Source organism: Chinchilla lanigera, unplaced genomic scaffold (assembly GCF_000276665.1).
Source record: "Chinchilla lanigera isolate Chin_1 unplaced genomic scaffold, ChiLan1.0 scaffold00026, whole genome shotgun sequence".
NCBI lineage: Eukaryota > Metazoa > Chordata > Mammalia > Rodentia > Chinchillidae > Chinchilla > Chinchilla lanigera.
In genome coordinates, this window is record NW_004955427.1 from 25,372,058 (window position 1) to 25,391,398 (window position 19,341).

Consider the following 19,341-nt stretch of genomic DNA (forward strand, 5'->3'; position numbering starts at 1 on the left):
TTATATAAAAGTACCACAATTTTCTTATCCAATCCTCAGTGGATGGACATTTGGGTTGCTTCCACATTTTAGCAATTACAAATTGTGCTGCTATGAACATGGATGAACATACATCACTGTGATATGATGTTTTTAGATCTTCTGGGAAAATACCAAGCAGGGGGATAGCTGGTTGGGGTGATTCTAAGAACCAGGAAGGACTACAGGTTTCTTTCCATGGACAGCAGCTGGAAAGATGGACCATGCCAGCACAACTGGGGTGTGGGCAAAGCAATGTGCCCCTGTGATTGGATACCTGGGCACTCTGAGGGGATGGTCCCACCCAGAGTCAAGTCAGGGGTAACTCCCAAGACAGGAGCCATGGCTACCTTGGATCTGTGAACCCTGGCTCTGGGGCCTGGCTCTGGCCTCCTCGTCCTGTCCTCCCTCACTCCACAGTCTACTGTGGCTCTGTGCTACCAACTTACCACCTACCAAAAGTGCTCCTCCAGTCTAAGGACCTTGCAAGGCTGGATGCAGTGCTCCTTCTCTTCTGCCCACATCTTTGCATCTCCACAGCACTTAACTCAGTGGTCGCAGCCCCTCTCTGGAAATCCTCCCCTGACTTCTGTGGCCACATCTTCTGTGGCATTTCCCCTCTCCCTCATCTTAGTTACTTTTCTCATGGCTGGGACAAAACACACGACACCCAAAGTTAAAAGAGGGAAGGCTTATTTAGTTCATAGCTTGTAGAAGTTTAGTCTATAATTGGCTGGCTCTAAGGCCAGGTGGTGTGGCAGAGGCAACATTTCATGGTGGTGGAAGATACCAAAAGCAACAACAGAAGAAGAGAGAGCAAGCTTCTTTCCATCTCTTATATTGTATGCAGGCTACCTGCGGAGGGTGGCTATAGCACTCACATTGCCAATCCTACCACTAGGCCATGAGCCAATCACAAACTCTAGATTCAGTCATCTCCAAAATACCTGCCCCCCATGAGCACATGAGGCTTTGGGGGGATATCCAGACACAACCCATAACATTCCACCCTGGACCCCCAAGGACTTGTGTACATTCCTTTAAAAAAAAAAAAAAAGGCATTTAGTCCATCTTTAAAGAGTTGCTAAAGTCCTAACAGATTTAGCATTGCTGAAAAGTCCAAGTCCCAAGTCTCTTCTGAGATTTAAGGCAAACTGTTAGCTGTGAGCCATTGTACAAATGAAAAGAAAGTTAAACACTTCCAACATTCAATGGCACAAGACAGACATTTCTATTCCAAAAGTTACAAATGGGGATACAAAGGAAAAAGGCCAAAGCAAGTCCAAAATCCAGCAGGGCAAACATTAAATTGTGTAGTTCCATGTGCAGCATCTGAGGTAATCTGTGGCAAGATGTCAACTCCAAAGAGCTTGGGTGGCTCTGCCCCTACAGCATTGCTGGTAGTTGTAGCTCCCATGGCTTCTCCCCTGGGCCCACTCTGCTTTCTCCTTGCAGTTTTCCTCAATCAATCCACATTTTGGGTTTCTTCAAACTTCTGGGGTCTCCACTGTACCTTTGGCAAGACACTCACAGCTTCACACACAGCCCTCTCAGGGGCACACTGCCTGCCCTCCAGACCTTCTGAAATCTGAGTGGAAGGCTTTCTAACCCCACAACTCTTACATTCTGTATGTGCCTAAAATCAACACTACATGAATGGTGACAAGGCTTGCTGCCAGCAGGAGCAGTAGCCAGGCTTCCTTCTCTCTTTGCTGTAGGGGTCAAGTGCTTGGATTGCTGAGCACTTTTAATCCAATTCTGAGGAACAAATTCTCTATGCTGCTGCAGTTCTGGAACATGGTGCTCTGCAGCTTTCTTTTCAAAGCAAAGTCTTTCACTTTTGCAATTTTGAGGCTGCAAAGGGTGGAGTCTGGCTGCTTCTTGTGATGGTGTCAGGCTATCTTTTCTATTCTGTTCCTTCTCAGCAATTAAGATCTACTCTGCTCTGCTCTATCTTTGTAGTCCCACAGCTTTACGGAAGCTTCCTTTCTGGCCAAACTCACATTTTAAATCATTCTGCTGGGCTCTCTGCTCTTGATTCACAATGTAAATATGGCAAAAAGCCCCCAAAGGGAGCCATGCCACTACTTCAACATTAGACTTCCTTGAAATTTCTTCTGCCAGATTAATTAGTCTGCCACCTTTTTTTTCTTTTTGAGTCAGGGTTTCACTATGTAGTTCAGGCTGTCCTTGAATTGTACAGTTTAGTGGCATTAAATACACCCACCTTGATACATAACCATCACTGCTATCCACCGCCAGAATTTTTCATCTTGCAGAACTGAAAGTGTGCAACCCATTAAACATTAACTCCCAGGCTGACCTTGAACTTGCAGCAATCCTCCTGCCTCAGCCTCCTGAGTGCTGGGATTACAGGCATTTGCCACCACACCCAACTAGTCTGCCACCCTTAATCTCAGTGTCAGGCAAAGTCTCTGGACACAAGCAAAATGCAGACAAACTTTCTGCCAAGCCATAACACATCATCTGGAGTCCAATAGCCAATACAATCCTTCTTCCCAGTAGGAACTTCCCAAGCCTGGTCTTTACTGGCAGGATTTCTATCAACCTTCTTGTCTTCTGACCAGAATCTCCCATACAGAACAGCCTAAGGTATTTCAGCTCTACTTTTTCAGTCAGGATCTCTAAACCTTTCCAAACTCTTCCCACAAGCTATTCCCAAAGGCTCCTGAACCACATGGTCAAGTATAGTCACAGCAATGACCCCACTACTGGTACGAAACTCTTAGTTACTTTTCTCATTGCAGGGGCAAAATACCCCACACCCAAAGTTAAAAGAGGGAAGGCTTATTTAGCTCAGAGTTAGTAGAGGTTTCAATCTATCATTGGCTTGCTCTAAGGTAGGGTGGCATGACAGAGGACCAACAATGTTGGACAAACAATGTTGGTAGGGGAAGATACCAAAAGCAACAAGAGGGAAGAGCAAACTTCTTTCCATCTTAACCATTTTTAATTGTACAGATTAGTAGCATTAAATACACCCACCCTGACACATAACCATCACTGCTATCCACCGACAGAATTTTTCATCTTGCAGAACTGAAAGTGTGTAACCCATTAAACATTAACTCCTCAGTCCTCACTTCCCCAGCCTCTGACAATCACCACTCTATTGTCCATTTCATGATTTTGACTATTGTGTGTGCTTCAGATAACTGGGATCACACAGCATTTGTGCCTTATATCACTTAGGGTAATGTCCTCAGGTTCATCCATGTCAGGACCTGTGCAGCAATGTCCTTCCTTTTTAAAGCTGAATAATCCTCCTTTTTGTGCATAAACCATATTTTATCTACTAGACAGATGAAGACAATGCTTTCATATGTTGTCTGTTGTGAACATGCGTGTACAAGTACCTCTTCCAAAGCCTACTTTGAACTCTTCTAGGTCTTCACTCAGAAGTGGAGTTGCTGGAACAGACAGTAATTGTTTCATCTTGTGAAAAGCTGCCAGGCTGTCTTCCCCAGGAAATGTACCATTTCTAACTCCACAACAGCTCCAATTCTTCCACATCCTCACCAGTATTTGTTGTTTCCTGTTTTTCTTTTGATATAGCACCAGTCCCAATGGGTATGTGATGGTATCTCCTTATAGGTTTGATTTATGTTTTCTTAGTAACTAGTGATGTTGAGCATCTTTCTATTACTTATTGGCCATTTATACATTTTCTTTTGGAAAATATCTGTAGTGCTCGCTTCGGCAGCACATACACTAAAATTGGAAAATATCTGTAACAAGTCCTTTGACTATTTTTAATGGTTTTGTTTTGTTTTAGGTTTAGGAATTCTTTATTATCAGATAAATAATTTGTGGATTTTTCCTCCATTCTGTGGGTTACCATTTTACTCTGGTGCTATTGTCTTTGAACACAGAGTGTTCTTATTTTCACAAAGATACAATCTGTTTGTCTATTCTGTTAGTGCCTTGACTTCTCCTGTCTTTTTAATTAGCCTTTTCTGTTTCTGTTTCTACTCTGACTAATGTCCAAGTTCTTTAGGCCTTAAGTTCTGTCCCAGGAAGACTGAAACACCTTCAAAACAAACATGACTTTTTTCCTGGCATAGGAGATTGAACCTAGGGTTTTCATACTGAGCTACATCCTCACTCACCTTTTAAGTTTTTTTTTTTTAATTTCTGTAACAGGGTCTTAAGTTGTTTAGGCTAGTCTTGATCTTGCAATCTTCCTGCTTCAGTCTCCCAGAGTCTGGTAATAGAGGCATGTACAACCTCACCTTCCTTTGAAGAAGAGTCTTGAATCTTTTTTTTCTCCACAGCTGGGGATTGAAACCAGGGTCTTGCACATGTGGGCAAGTGTTCTACCACTGAGCTATTGCCCCAACCCAAGAATCTTGAACCTTGAGCCCCAGCCTCCTCACCAGACTCCACGCCAGCATGTCCAGCTATCTACTCTGAGCACCTCAAAAATCCTTCCAACACTGAAATCCTCTTTTCCCCAAGCCTGGTAGTGAAGGCATGCCCACAGGTGCCATGTTCAACCACCCGCTCCCCCTCACCCACCCACCCACTCCAACCCCTACTGGTCAACCTTTTTAGCATCTTTCATATACTGCCATGTGGTTCCATCTTGTCACCCCGTCCTTGGTTGGGACCAGTATCTTACCTCGTGAAGACTGCCAGGCAAGTTCCTTCCTCTAAACACATCCATTCCAAACTCTTTACACAGCTGCCCCAAACTCTTTACACAGCTATTTTAATCCAAGATCATAATGCCCTAGGTAAAATTGCTCAATGGCTTCCTGTTGCCTCAGGATCAAGGCAAACCCTCCCAGGCCTCACAGTGCCAACCTCTGTAACCACATCTCTCCAACAAGGCTCCAGGTTCTTCCTCCCGAGCCTTGCCAACTGCTGCCCCCTCTGCACAGAAACCTATTCTCCTTTCTGCTCAGCTTCAGGTCCCAGCAGGATGTCCCCTTTGAGAACCTTCCTCAGTGGTACTTCACCTGTCACAGCACTCGACACTCCTCACAAAATACTCCTTCACACGGGAAGCCTAAGTATGTGAACAAACACGGCCTCTGGAGGAACAGAATCTGACCTCTGTTTTGTCCCTCCCTGTCCCTTTCGGCATTATTCCCTGGAGATCATCCTTCCTGGCCCTGGCTCTGGCCCTGGCAGACCTTCAGCATTTGGGGCTGCATAACAGAACATCAGCCTATAGTCACTTTTCTCATAAATCTAGCCTCAACCTGTCCCGGAGAGCTGCAGTATACAGAGTGGTGGGGTAGCTTCAGCTGCCCAGGCCATCAGATGGTTAGCAGGGCTCATGCAGAAATGTTTGTGGGCTTTGCGGAGACCCCCTACTGGTCCTTCTGCAGTTGCAATAGCCCAGGGGATGTACTGTCTTCTGAGGGCCTCTGGGGCTATCTCTGCCCTTGTCCATAGGCATCTGTGGGCCAAACCCTAGCCTCTTCCTGCCAAGACCCTCTCTGTCTGCCCTGGTGGTCCCCAGGAAACACTCAGTGTTCTCCCAGCCACTCTGGATAGGGGTCAAACTGTGACAGCTGCACATTCTTTGCCCCCCACCAGAGCAGCAGGCCCAGCTCCCCTCAAGTTTCCTAGGCCAGAGTCAGAGCACTGCCACCCTTCACTTGCTTTTTGAGCCCGGTGAGGATCACTTCCCCACGTCTCTGACACCTCAAAGCTTTCCATGAGGCCTCTTGAAGTCCCCTTGGCAGGCTCCCCTCAGGCCCTTTACCAAGAGAAGGCAGCAGGGCTCCTCGCACAGCACAGTGACAGCTCTCTCCAAGGAAAACTGTTCCCAGGTTCCCTCAGCCCTTCCCTGCTCTCTCACGCCATTTTACATCTTCATGTGACTGAGGGGTTGAGGGGTCTGAGTGTCTGGTGACATTTTCCTTGTAAACAGTCTGCCCATGAGAGACATGTAGTTTGGTACCCTGACATACTTGATCTTGGTCCTTTGGTCAAAAGCAGGACAGGGAGGGTCCACTCTAACCTCCTGTGACACCTGTGAGAAAGACACTGACTGTCTTTCTCCAGTCAGACCGGATTTCTCAGACAGTAGGGCAATGGGCCATGGTCAGCTCCTTTCCAAAGAGCATCAGAGCACAAATCAGCGGTGCCCTTGAGAGGAAACAGTGAGCACTGCTCTGGGAAACTGTTGTTTCAGATGTATGTGGGGGAGTTCCTGTGTGTGCAACCTATGATGGCAGATCCCTCTCTGACGAGAAAGTCCAGTGAACAGAACTGAAAGGAAACACAAAGAAAGAGTCCACATCTGTTTTCCTCACCATTGCTTCCTCAGGGCTCATGCCGTGACTGGCACAAAGTAGGAACTCAGCCACCCTGTGGGGCACGCGAAAGCAGGAGGCTCCAAGGCTGCGAGCCCTCACCGTAGCGCGGTGAGAAGGGCCAGGTCTCCGCTTTCATGCAGGAACAGACTGCCCCCTCTCGGTGGGCTTTCTATTCTAGAAGCCAAGGCTTGGAGCCTGGGGTTCTCAGCCCTTGCGAGGGTCTTTCCCAGCTGCCTGTGTGGGCCTTTGCCTACCCTGAGATGCAGGTGGGATCGCGTGGAGGCGGGGGCAAGTGGGGCCATGGCCAAGGCTGTGAGAGGCCTATGCTTACTGCCATGCCGCAGCTGTTGCCAGGTCACGCTGGGGTGAGGCTGGGGTCCAGGCAGCCAGCGGCTCTGAGTGACCGACACCGGCTCCTGTGTCAGAGGGAAGGCACGCAGCCTGGGATCTCAGCCCTTGGCAGGGAGAGAGATGCTCCTGGACAAATGTCAGCTCTCACCCTGGGTCCACGGCGTTGGCAGCTTCTTTGCCCCTGTGCCAGCCACTCTTCCACCATCAGTCCTGACAGCCACGAGACTGTGCCTAGGAGGCTGGGAGGGGCAGAGAGACAGAGGCCCAGGCCCTCCACAGGGTGGGCAGCCTGTCTGTTTACAACTGTGTCTCTAGCCCCTACCCAAGACAAGGTCTTAGCAACGTTTGCAGAGGAAGCAGAATCGATCCCCTCTGGTCGTTCACCTGGATCCTCCTCTCCGTTTAAACCCGTCCTGTCCTCTGAGGTCCCCTGCTCCTTTCCTCCCCAGCAGCCCCACCCTCCACTGTGTTGTTCTGGAAGAAGGTCAGATGCAGAGCCATTTGAGATCCTCACCCAGATGGAGAGACACATGTGGATTCACACACGCACACTAGCACACACACAGACACGGCGTTGGTAATGAGAATCGGTGTTGGGAAGGACTTTGGGGTGCAGGCTAAGGGAGATGTCTGAAATCCCAGGAATTAATCTCAGGCCTCCTATCCCAAGCCCTCTTGGACTAGAGGCCTCAGGACACTGCCAGCGACAGAGGACTATCAGACAAGGGTGGGAAGGGGCTTTGTTCAGAAATGACATCGAAAGGCACCAGCTGTCAAAAACTATCTGGGGGACCCCAGAAGGACCATGGGACCCAGTGAGAAGCACTGCCCTCTTTTGGGTGTCCCAAACTGGCCTGAGCCAGGCTGAGCCCAGCATATGTAATGACCATCCTGACAAGCACTTCCTCTCAGGCCAGCTCACAGAGCTGGCATCCCCAGGCAGCTGCCATGCACCTGCTGCTGGAGAGAAAAACCTCATTACACCAGCCTTTGTGGAGAGACTGACTGGCTCGGGTTCCAGAAAGGCGTGTAAGGTCATAGCAGAACTCCTTCCCCGGATGTAGGCTGACCAGCCATGGTATGTCCTGTCATCCTGCCTGCACTGCCCTGTGCCTGCCTCTCACTAGGGCATGTGCTAGGATGTTAAATGTGACTAGCAAGGGCTAAGCTTGCCTCCAGGATTTGTTTTTGGAGCTGTCTCACCTGGGGGACCATCTGTCTGCCACTCTCCCTCTTCGGGGCACTCCTCTTTCCTGGAAGGCCCAGACCAGGCTGCTTCTGTGCGCAAGTCTGTGGGAGTTGCTTCAGGGTGGTGGAAGCTGGGTCGGGCTAGCCCAAGAGGAAAGGCCAGCTTACCAGAGATAATTTGGCCTCTTGTATCCTGTATCAATCCATCACATTTATAGCCCTCACTCCAGACAGGAGACAACAAGGAAATGACAAAAGCCAATAAGGCCAATAAATAAAGGGTAATGGAATAACAAGTATGTGTGCAGCCCATTCCTGAGCCCAGAGCCAAGAGCAGGGCCAAGCTGTTCCTCCCTTCACCTCTGTCTTGACTTCACCTGCCAGCGCAAGGAGACAGTTAAAACCCCTCAACGGCACCCGAGGACAGCCCAGCTGGATTCCAGCTACTCAGGCCAAAAACACTCACGTCATTCTCTCTCACCCCACATCCAATCCGGCAGGAAATCCTGTTGGCTGGCTCTATTCAAAATACATCCCAAGTCCAACCACTCCTCAGCACCTCTACTGCCACCACACCATCTAGCACCACTGTCTCTCCCCTAGATTCCCATGGTGGCCTCTTAACCTCCTTGCTCCTGGGTATTGTCACCATGTCAGGCTACGCCAACCACGACAATCAGCTCACCCCACTGCTCTGCTCAGAAACCTGAGAAAAACTCAAGGCCTCACTGAGCCCTCCTTGATGCCCAGCTCCCCACCACCTGCCTGAGGCCCCAACAGCCCCATCTCTCCCAGCACTTTGGCCACATGAACTCCTTCCTGGCAGGCTAAGCACCCCTGGCCTAGGGTCTCAGCACCAGCCAACCCCCTGCCTGGGACGCTTTTCCCACAGAAGCAGCCCGACTCACTTCCTTTGGGCTCTGAGTCTTCTCAGACATGTCACTTTTGCCATGAGGTCAACTGTTATGGCTGAGATGCAGAGTGCCCCCTCAAAGCCTCATGTGTTCAGAGATGGGGCTTTGGAAGATGGTGGGGTCATGAGAAGTTCAGGAGCTGAATGTGCTGTTAGGCAGGGGACACTCACTGGAGGTGGGTCACTCGGGGTCAAGTATTTTGTCCCAGCAACGGGAAAGTAACTTACATCCACCATGATCATCTTAATTTCTGCCCTTTGTTCTCATTTTTAAACCAGGTTTATGAGGTATAATTTATATACAATAAAACTCCCCCCTTTTAAATGCTCAGTTTGGAGTTTTGACAGGATAGCAACCACCTTATTCGAGATGTTGCACCTTCCCATCACACCAAGTTCTCTTGTCTCCCTCATAGTAGGGAACCCTTTTCCCTACCCCAGCTCCTGGAAACCACTAATCTGTTTTCTGTTCCTATAGACTTGCCTTTGCTGGAGAATTTCTGTAAGTGGAATAACACTGTATATAGCCTTTTGCACCTGGCTACTTTCACTGAACCTATTGCACTTGGATGCATGCTGTTGCAGCGTTGGTCTGTTGCTGTTTCCTGTTGACATGCATCTGTCATATGGATGCCTTACGTTTTGTTCTCCATCCAATAGTTGGTGAATATTTGGGTTGTCTATAAATTTTTGGCTGTGATGAACAAAGCTGCTTTAAATGTATGTGTACAGGTATTTGTGTGGTCATGTTTCTCTTTTGGATAAATACCTAGTAAAAGAATTTCAGGGTTATGAGTAGTGTATCTTTAACTTTATAAGGAATTGTCAAAATGATCTCCAAAGTGTGTGTTTGTTTTTCATTCAACAATGAGAGTTCTTGTTGCTCCACATCCATGCCAACATTTGGTATTGTCTTTGCGCTTTTCCTTTAAATTTGGCCACTTGAGTGGGAGTATCTTATAATTTTAATCTGCATTTCCATGATAACTAATGATGCTGAGCATCTTTTCATATGTTCATTGGCCATTCTTATAGCTAGAGCTCTGCACAAATGTTTATATGCAGTACTGACGTCATCACGTGACAGAGCAAGACACCCTGGACATGACAACGTTCCACTGCTATGCCATGGATCTGGTATATGATCTAGGGAAACTGACTTCACTGTTCTAGTCTGTGCCTCCTCCTCTGTGAAATGGGGATAAGAGTACTTTCTTTCTAAGGTGGTATGAGGACTGTGTAAGATAAGACATGCAAAGAATTTACAATAGTTTCCAGTACGTAGTGAGCATTTAGTAAACATCCAGGATGATGATGACAATGACGATGATGATGCACCTGTATAGGACTTGTTCCTGTCATTCCCTCTTTTTCCTTGAGTCTATTTCCATTTGTAAGTGATCACATGGGTGTAGGGAGCTGGATAATTTCTAGTTCTCATCTGCACAGTAGCATCCACCCAGTTGTTGTGCTGTTGACTGACACACACTTTGGGTCTCTTCTCCAACCCAGAGGCACCCCCAGCAGCCACCTGCCATGGGACACCAGTTACACATACAAGACAGCAGGAAATGATTGAGGGCTCAGCTTCCCAGCTACCAATGGGAGGGACCATGAACAACTGGAAGGACTAGGGAAGATAGAGGAGACAGGACGAGTTGGGAAAGGCAGTGACACCAGGAAAGACCAAGAGAAATGAGGAGGCTGGGGCCCCACCCTCTGGCCTGCAGCAGCTCACCATGCTCTCCCCTCTACCCCAGAACTTCTCCCCAGGCAGCCCCACTGCTCTGCAGGGACCAGGCCTCCATCAGCCCCACCCTCAGTGCCCTGACTTCTGCAGGAAAGCTGGACCCCCAAAAGGAGTGACTGAGTCCCTGAGCACCCCCTTAGGGGCAGTGGGGTAGGGAGATGGGCAGGAGGGCTGGGAATCAGCACACGCACATCTGGGGCTGGTGCCAGGGTGCTGAGGGAGCGAGGAGGAGGTGATGAGAGACGGGCATGGCGGTTCAGCAGGGCCCAGGCCACCAGCAGGGCAGCCTGGGGAAGCAGGGTGTGTGACTGGGGAGCCGAGTGGCTCCAGGCTGTGGAGCTGAGGGTCTTAAGGGCCAGGGTCCCATAAGCTCTGGAAGACCAGATCAGAAAGACGTGGAAGAACCAAGGGCCAGGGGTGAGGGTGAGGAAGATGAGAGGGCAGGAGAGAGGCTAGGTCAGGGAGGTGAAGCTCTGCCCTTCTCACCCTACCACCCTTCATTTCCACTAAACACGCTCTTCACACTCATTGTCACCTCCTTGATTGTGGGCAGCTCTGCTCAGCCTGCGCGGCCCCCAGCACCCACCCCTTAGAACTCTCTTGGCACCCTGGCCACCCCATGCCTCCTCTTCGCTGGGCCAGCCACCACCTCGTGCTGCCCTCGCTACCCACCGTCTCCAGGCCCCTAACATAGGGCCGATTCCTCTGCTCCTGCACCCCCACTGAGGAGCGCTGAGGTCTGCATAGGACAGAACTATGGGGCCATGTGTATGCCCCAGCCAGGCCTGACCACCACTTGACCAAGTACCCTTTCTCTCCTATGGAGACTATGATGTCTAAAGCGTAAGTAAGTGTGTGCTGAGCAGCAAGGCCAAGGCCCAGCCAGCAGGGCTGACACCAGCGGCCACCCAGGGTGAATGACAGGAGGCTGCTTACCTCACTCTGGCCAAGTAAGGCCAGCTCACGTGGGGCCAGCTGGGAGATGTAGGCATCTGCTCCTTCCCCACTGAGCAAACATGTTTTGAGCATCTTGCAGATTCTGGAGTTATCGTGAGTAACAACAGACAAGGCCCCTGCCTGCACGCAGCTCACAGTCAAGTTAGGGAGAGAAATATTCACCTCAGCCTCCATACACAGGGTCTGTTCCAGTTACAAGGCTGGCATGAAGAAGCATAAAGGACAACAAGACTGCACTGGGATGGGGTCAGGGGAGACTTGTGTGGAAGATGTGATGAGCAGCTGACTTGAGGTGGGCATTTCCAGGCAGTGGGGAGAGCAGGTGCAGAGACCCTGAGGTGAAGGGCCTGTGGTCCACTCCCCAAGGGACAGCCCATGAGGGGTGCCTCAGAGAGCCAGAGGGAACCCGACCTGGCAAGACCCAAAGGCACATGAAGCTGCTGGAGAGGTTATTGTTGCATATACTTTCATTATTTGCATCAAGAGGTGTAGTTGTTAATCAGATTTGTACCTTAGAAAATCCTACCACCTGGTCTGAGGGAAAGGTTTGTGGGAGATAAAAAAGAACAAGGGAAACCAGTAGAGTAGCCTGTCTAGGGAGAGAGGGTGGTGGCTTGGACCAGGATGGAGACAGCAGAAAATGAGAGAATTGGGAGCTTCTTTGTGTTCCAGGGGTGCAGGCACCATCTCAGCACAGCACGGTCTCCCAGCAATGACCTCACACCCTGCCCAAGTCAGCCGCAGCTAACACGCTACCCTCCGGTGTTGCGACACCTGGTTTCAGCCCAGAGCCTTTATTGTGGCCACCAGACTCCACCCCAACAGGGCTTCACTTCGGTCCCAAGCAGCAGCAGGTGGACAGTGCTTTCTTCTCTCCTGGTGGCTCTGCGCTCCTTAAGGCAAACCGCCATACCTGCTTTAGGGACCAGCTCTGCATGTGGAGATCTCACAGAAAGGGGCTTTGAATCTACTCTCAAAACAGTTAATTAAGCAAGGTACTCACTTGCCCTATAGTTGCATCACTAAGGAAGCCATTCAAGTGGCTTTCCTCAGTCTGTCGTCTCTGGTTTAAACTGTCCCTGCTACCTGTGGACACAAGAGTGAGCTCTGCCAGAATGTAAGTCCTCCTGGCGGGTTCCCAGAATGCTGAGGGCTATTTGGAGTCAGACCTCCAATGTAGCCTGTCACTACCTCCACACAGGCTTTGGGCCGACTGCCCTCATGCAGGAAGAAGGAACGCTTCCAAGTGGAAGTCTTCCAAATGCATCTTCCCCAATCACCTTGTCACCAGATTGTTCTAGGCAAAAACTTTCTCAAAAATTATCTTTGCCTTTGGTTGTTCACACACAAAGGTCACATAGTTGTCTGCCTTTGATAGCACACACGTGGTTGGGGAAATGGCTTCAGAGGTTCCCACAGCTGGAATCTCCAGAGGAATTCTGACCAAGAAAGGGGAGATGAGGTCATGATGAAGAGGGACAGAGAGGCTGAAAAGACCCAGAGAGCTAGAGAAGGACAGAGGCATCTTTATGTAGATCATCTTATTCCTGCCCTCCTCCCAATCCTAAGCTACATTTTCTTCAGTGGTCCCCCACCGTTGCATCTAAGTGAATAGACAATAAAAATAACACACCGGTGTCCATGGGCACATCCAGCACCCAAATCTTGGTTTCTAAATGCCACCCACCTCTTTTTGGTAAAATGGTTAATCCAGAGGTAAAGCAGAGAAAATACCACATGAGCCTGGAATATCCTGTTGTGCTATAAAGTAAGAAAGTGCTTGAGGACTGATGGAGATACGTCAAAAGACACAGAAGCCGCTATGAATGGATCAACTAGTAAATTCAGAATGACAGAGTAGAAAATCATCAGTGTTTGAAAACTAATGGATATTAATTACAAAGAGAAAATAGTAACCCTGCAGTGTGGGACTTGACAGACGCCACCAAAAGCAAGTGATCAAAGATAACACTGCTAGCAGGTGAAGAAATCGCAGTCTGCCTTCTGATGTGACATCCACCAACATACATCACGTTGTAGCAATCTCACCAAAACTGCATAACCTGAAACTATGATGAAGAAACACTAACACAATTAGAGTAGCATCATTCTCTAAAACAACAACCTTACATTCTTCAAACAATGTCAAGAAATGAAGAAAGACTGGCAAACTCTGCCAGACTGAAGGAGGCTGAAGGTATCTGACAAATATAATAGGTGACCCAGGAACATGAAAAAAACAAAGACATAAAGAAAACAAGACTGAGACAACCGACTAAATGTGAATATGGACTATAGACTAGGTAACAGTATTAGATCAATGTCAGATTTTCTGATCTTGAAAATCATACTGTGTTTTGGTAAGAGAATACCTTTTCTTTATCAACAGACAAAAAAGTATTTAAGGATAAAAAATATATGATATACAAATGTATGAGGAAAAGTTCCAAAGGCCAGAGAGAGAGGCATGCAAGGGATACACTTACCCCTGAGAAGTGCTAGTCAACTTATTCTCAAACAATTAAGGAAAAAATGTACGTGTGCATGTGTATATTTCTAGGCACACTCTGTTTATGTACCATACAGAGCATATTAAATACACACATATATATGAGGAATGAAGAGAATGACAAGCTCAATGAGCAAGATAAAAACAGTGAGTGAACTTACATAAAAGTATATGAGAATTTCTTGTGACTTTTCTGGAAGTTTGACATTACATTAAAATAAAATTTATGAAAAGATCAATAGTAACAGTTGTATGGTGCTTACTGTGCCAGCCACAGTTCAAAAGCCTCTACACATTTAACTCAGTTGGAATTTACAAGAGCTCTGCTGTGTTAAGGTGGATGACATTATCTATCACCAACATCATCCTCCTCTTTGTTCCCCAGATGGGAAACCCAGGTGCACAGCAGCTAAGCTACTCGCTCAAGCTTCCCTACCTGGCAAGCCGGCAGAGCTAGGATTTGACGCCAGGTCAGTGTATCTGGCACCAAAATCTGTGTCTTAGCCAGTACACTGTGCTGTCTCATGAGCTGTGCAGAAGCTGAGATTAAACTCATGGACAGAAGCACACAGAGGAAGATGAACACCTGTGACACGAGTGCACCCAGACACACGCACGTGTGCTCACACTTGGGGCTGCCTGGTACAGAACTGCTGCAGCCTGCAAATCAAAGTAACCTTCAGATCTGAACACAGAAGAGAGTCGTTCAGATTGGAAAAGGGCCTAGACAGACCCTCTATCCCGGAGGGCTTTCTGTGTCCTTGGGCTCAGGCCTATTTATCTTCCCTCTTCCTTCCCCAGAGTTCCAAGCTTCTGTTTCTTTCTCCAACCCTCCCCTACCTACTCCTATGGCCACAAAGCCAGAGCATTTTGCCTTCGGTGAACAATGCCTCAGGCTTTGGGGCAAGTGCGGGCCCAGGCTCCAGGACTGGCCCTGAAGTGCACGCGTGATAAGAAGCACCAGGTGTGCTGGCCCAGCAGCGGCTGTCACAGCAGGAATGGGTCTGGGGTGGCCACAGGTGGCCTTCCTACTTGGTACTGTCAGAAATCCCTGGGGAGTCTGCTCCCAACCTGGCCTCATGGAGCAAGAACCAAGTCTCAAAGCCAAGGTAGTGTCAGGGATAAAGCCTGGTTCACTGAGTCTGTCCAGTCTGGCAGAGAAACAGGGTGAGAGGAAGATTCTGACGTCTGAATTCAGAAGTGGAGTGGACCCCCAACACCACCCTCCCTGCTGAAGGGCCTGTCACAAGGCGGCCGTGGCTCACACCCGCTTATCAGTGCTGGGGTGTGGAGAGGGTGTCTTGGACAGGAGATAGGGCCAGGACAGGGCTGTCCACACCGGCCCTGCTCTGCCTCCCTCATTCACACCTCCTCAGAGGCCCTCGGCCACTCAGCCCTGTGGCCTCCAGCCCACCCTGCTGCACCTCCCCCACAAGCTGCCTTTCTCCACAGAAGGCACTTCCCTCTACAAACAAAACACCCCAAGTGGAAAGAGCCCCTGGAGACTGTCTAGACTAGCCCCTCACTTACCAGGCAGGGAAACCGAGGAGCAAGGAGGCACCACTTACCTAAAACCATGTCAAAGTATACATAAGAGCTAGAGCCGGAAGTCAGGCTCTGAGCCACACACAGGGTACATGAAGGTCTGCGCCTCAGTCTGGGAACAAGGAGAGGCTCCAAAGGCCACAGTGATGGTAACACAGGGGCGCTTACCCCTGAGGAGCATCAGTCCATTCAGATTTCAGCCTCATGCAGGCAGGGAGGGCACAGCTGTGTCACGTTGTCCCGGGCTCCCATCCGCTGGGAAAGAACCCCCAGGACAGCGCTCTTTCATCTCTACCCCAGGCCAGGTCTCCTTTGCCTGTGTCTCCCTGGAATGGCTAGCAAGGGGTCCAAGGCTCTCTCAGAAGCACTGGGAAGGGTGTGGCAGTGGGCACAGAGCACATTAGCTGGGAATCGGCAGAAGCCAGGAATCCTTCAGGGGTAGTGACAGGGACTTACAACACTGTCTTGCTCAGCAATCTTAACAAGGAGCCAGCTGTGCCCCAACCTCAGGGGCATGCAGGGATGGAGGGTGTCAGCAGACCCAAGGCTTCTGCTTGTCACTGTTCCCACCTGTGCAACCTTAGAGGACACCGCTAGAGGTGGGGCATTTGATCTTGTGCCTGCAGACATGGGGCTAGAGAAGGAAGAGAACACACACATTTCAAGACTCTGGTTGAGGGTGGAGCTCCGCCTGCCTTGCCCCGGGCCCAAACACACAAAACACCCACCCTAATCCTCCCAGCACACTGCTACCTTCTTGCTTCCATCTTTCCACCAGGGCTGGCTGCCTCAGGCAGAGCCAGACTGCAGACCCTGCTGCAGGGGCGCCAGGGACGCCGGGAACCCAGGCATGCTGTCAGCCCCGCTTAGCACTGTGTTAGGAGACACAGGCTGCTGCTCTGTACGGAGTACCCTCAGACTCGCCCGCTACCACCAAGCAGCCGTTTGTCCCCAACAGGGAAAAGGAGCCGTTAGGATATGCTCAACTTTTCTGACTTTGGTAAGTCCAAAATGTGGTCACCCACTACTGGTGGAGCCCCCAGCGGTCCCAAAAGGAATCAACTTCATGACGTGCCTACCTCCAGGAAGTCAGCAGGGCACGGCAGGGTAAAGATGAGCAAATACATAAACGACTTAATTATAAAGTAAGAGAACTGAACTTCCTTCACAGACTAAGGGTAAATATTAGATTGGGGGCTGGACAACTTTAATACATTCCTGGAGTTGAAATGTCTTCATGTGTGAAATGGAACGAACAGCACCTATGCTAATGACAGAGTGGACACACACTGCTGGGAAGGTGCTGTGTAAACTGTAAAATCCTGATATGGTCAAAAGGTTGCGGTAATACATCCTCAGAGACTTAAGATTTGGGAAGGGACAGAACCGATTCCACCTGGTCTGCCGCTCAATACCATCCTGAGGTCAGACTCTGTCCTCCACTATCAGCACAGCATGACCTTCATGTCACTTGATTCTCATTCTCAGGCCACACAGTAACTGGCTACCATTTATTAAGAGTTCACCGAACTTCGTACATTGTCTGTCCACCCTCATACAATCCTGCAGGTCATTTTCAACCTGGACATGAGAACTTGATTCAGAGGCTGAAAGTGGTCAAAGCTAACCCACTAGAGTGAGAAGACAGAAAGGCCGCATGCCCTACCTACTTCAGAGACCAGTGCTAGCCCCCTGCTCCCTGCTGTGCCGTGCCCACCTCCCTGTCTGAGTGACTCACAGGTAAACTGCCATGGCGACTGTTTTGTACTACAATTAATATAATGTTGTGTTTCTTTTTAAAGAAATAGAAGTAAACTTAACTGAAATTATCAGAGCACATTACCACAAGAAACTTGTTGAGTGAGTGTGTGATGGGGGTTGGCAATAAAATGAATTTTTTACCAGAGATCTTCCTTGGCTCTGTCTCGTTCAATGTTTTTAACACATTGAAACCCTGTTTATCCGATCTGCAGTCTCAAAGCTGAGAGGCACAGCTAACGTGTCAGATGGCCAAATCAGAATTGTCAAGAATGTGAACTTGTTTGAAGATGGGTTGAAACTATAACAGGAAATCTTAACAGTTGGGCATATGTACAATCCCACATTTGTGTTCCAAAAATTGACTATGTACACCCATCATGGGAAACTGATCTGACGGCAGATCATGAGGAAAAGACCTGGGGCAGTTAGCAGGGATTAGCTCTACATGAACAACAGTACAGAGAGAAGAGTGTCCCCAAGAGAGGCCAGTTCCCACCTCAGTCCAGCACTGCTGTCACCTGTTCTGAGTGCTTTGCCTGGATGTGACTGCTGCATCATAAGGAAATGTAAAATCATGACAGAGAAGGGGCCGGGACCCACAGGCATGTGAGTGTGAAATGAGCTACCCTGATGTCTTTGAATTGTAGTGCAAAAGAGGACAGACGTCAGCCTTTGATAGAGTCCTGTCTAAACTAGAATGGAGTTGGGCTGCTACTGATGCAGCGGTTACATGGGAGACTGCTGCTTTATTTTATGAAGTGCTGCTGTCTTCTCATTGCTGAGGCAAAATACCCAACACCCAAAGTTAAAGGAGGGAAGGTTTATCTATAGACAGTTAGTAAAAGTTTCAATTCACAGTTGGCTGGCTCCAAGGCAGGATGGCATGGCAGAGGGGCATTGCAGGGGAGAAAGAGTTCAAGGTGGGCAGAAGGCAAGAAGGCAGCAAAGTAGTGAGGAAGTGGCAGTAGCAGTCTGCCTCTCCCTTTTATCTCTTCCAGGCTACCCACCCATTAGGTGGTGCCCCTGACACCCAGGCTGGGCCTTCCCATTATCCACTCCCAGAAATATGCTAAGCCAATCAGTGGACTGACTTAGTAGCCACACTCTCTAGAACCAGGCACCTCCGAAAAGCCCCACCTATGACCATACGAGGCTGTAGGGGGACATCTAGACACAAGCTGTATGGCTACTATTAAGGAAACTAGGTACCTGTGGCCCAAAGGGATGGAATAAAGTTCTCCTGTAGAACTACTCAGGAGCCCAAAGATCCCTGTCTAACAGGAAAGGCCCATATAAGGACTGTTTTGGAAAAGGGTGGGGGCAGAGTAGGGAACAGTCTGGTTTGAAACACTGGTTGTACATTACAATCATCAATTTTCTTGTTTAAAAAATACAGACTCTAGCCTCAGACCAGATCTACTGAATCAATCTCTCGAGTATGGTTGGAATCTGTATTTTTTAAGCCAACCAGGTAGACTCTTCTAGATTAAGAGATGAAATAAACAGTACACATCTTGTTTAAAACCTGAATTTTTAAAATGTTTTATTAGTACATGTTTGTAATAATGATTACATTCATCATGGGGAATTGGTACACGTACACATCTTAATTCTTTTTTCACGCCCTAGCCCTTCTCTGCCTTCCCCTCCTCCATCCCTTGGTCCCCTTCTTTTATTTTGCTCTTTATTTATACTTCAGGTTTCTCACATAAGAGAAACTCTAATATTTAAGCTTGTGCATCTGATTTATTTCACTTAAACTTGAATTTAAAAAATGTGTAAGAGGTGTTTTGGAACACCTTGAGAAATTTTAATAGATTGTTTTTTAACAACAAATTACTTGGCTGAGGATATAGCTCAGCGGCATAGTGCCTGCCTGACAAGAGCAAGGTCATGAGTTCAATTCCCGGTTTTAAATGGCCAAGAAAAAGAAAACAAATGAGCAAAAGAAAGTAAATATTGGGGGGGCAGGGTACCATGGGGGTGGTTCAAGCTACTAGACTTTTAGTGTGAGCCAAACACGAGGCTGACTGGATGGGAACAACCTCTGCTTCTC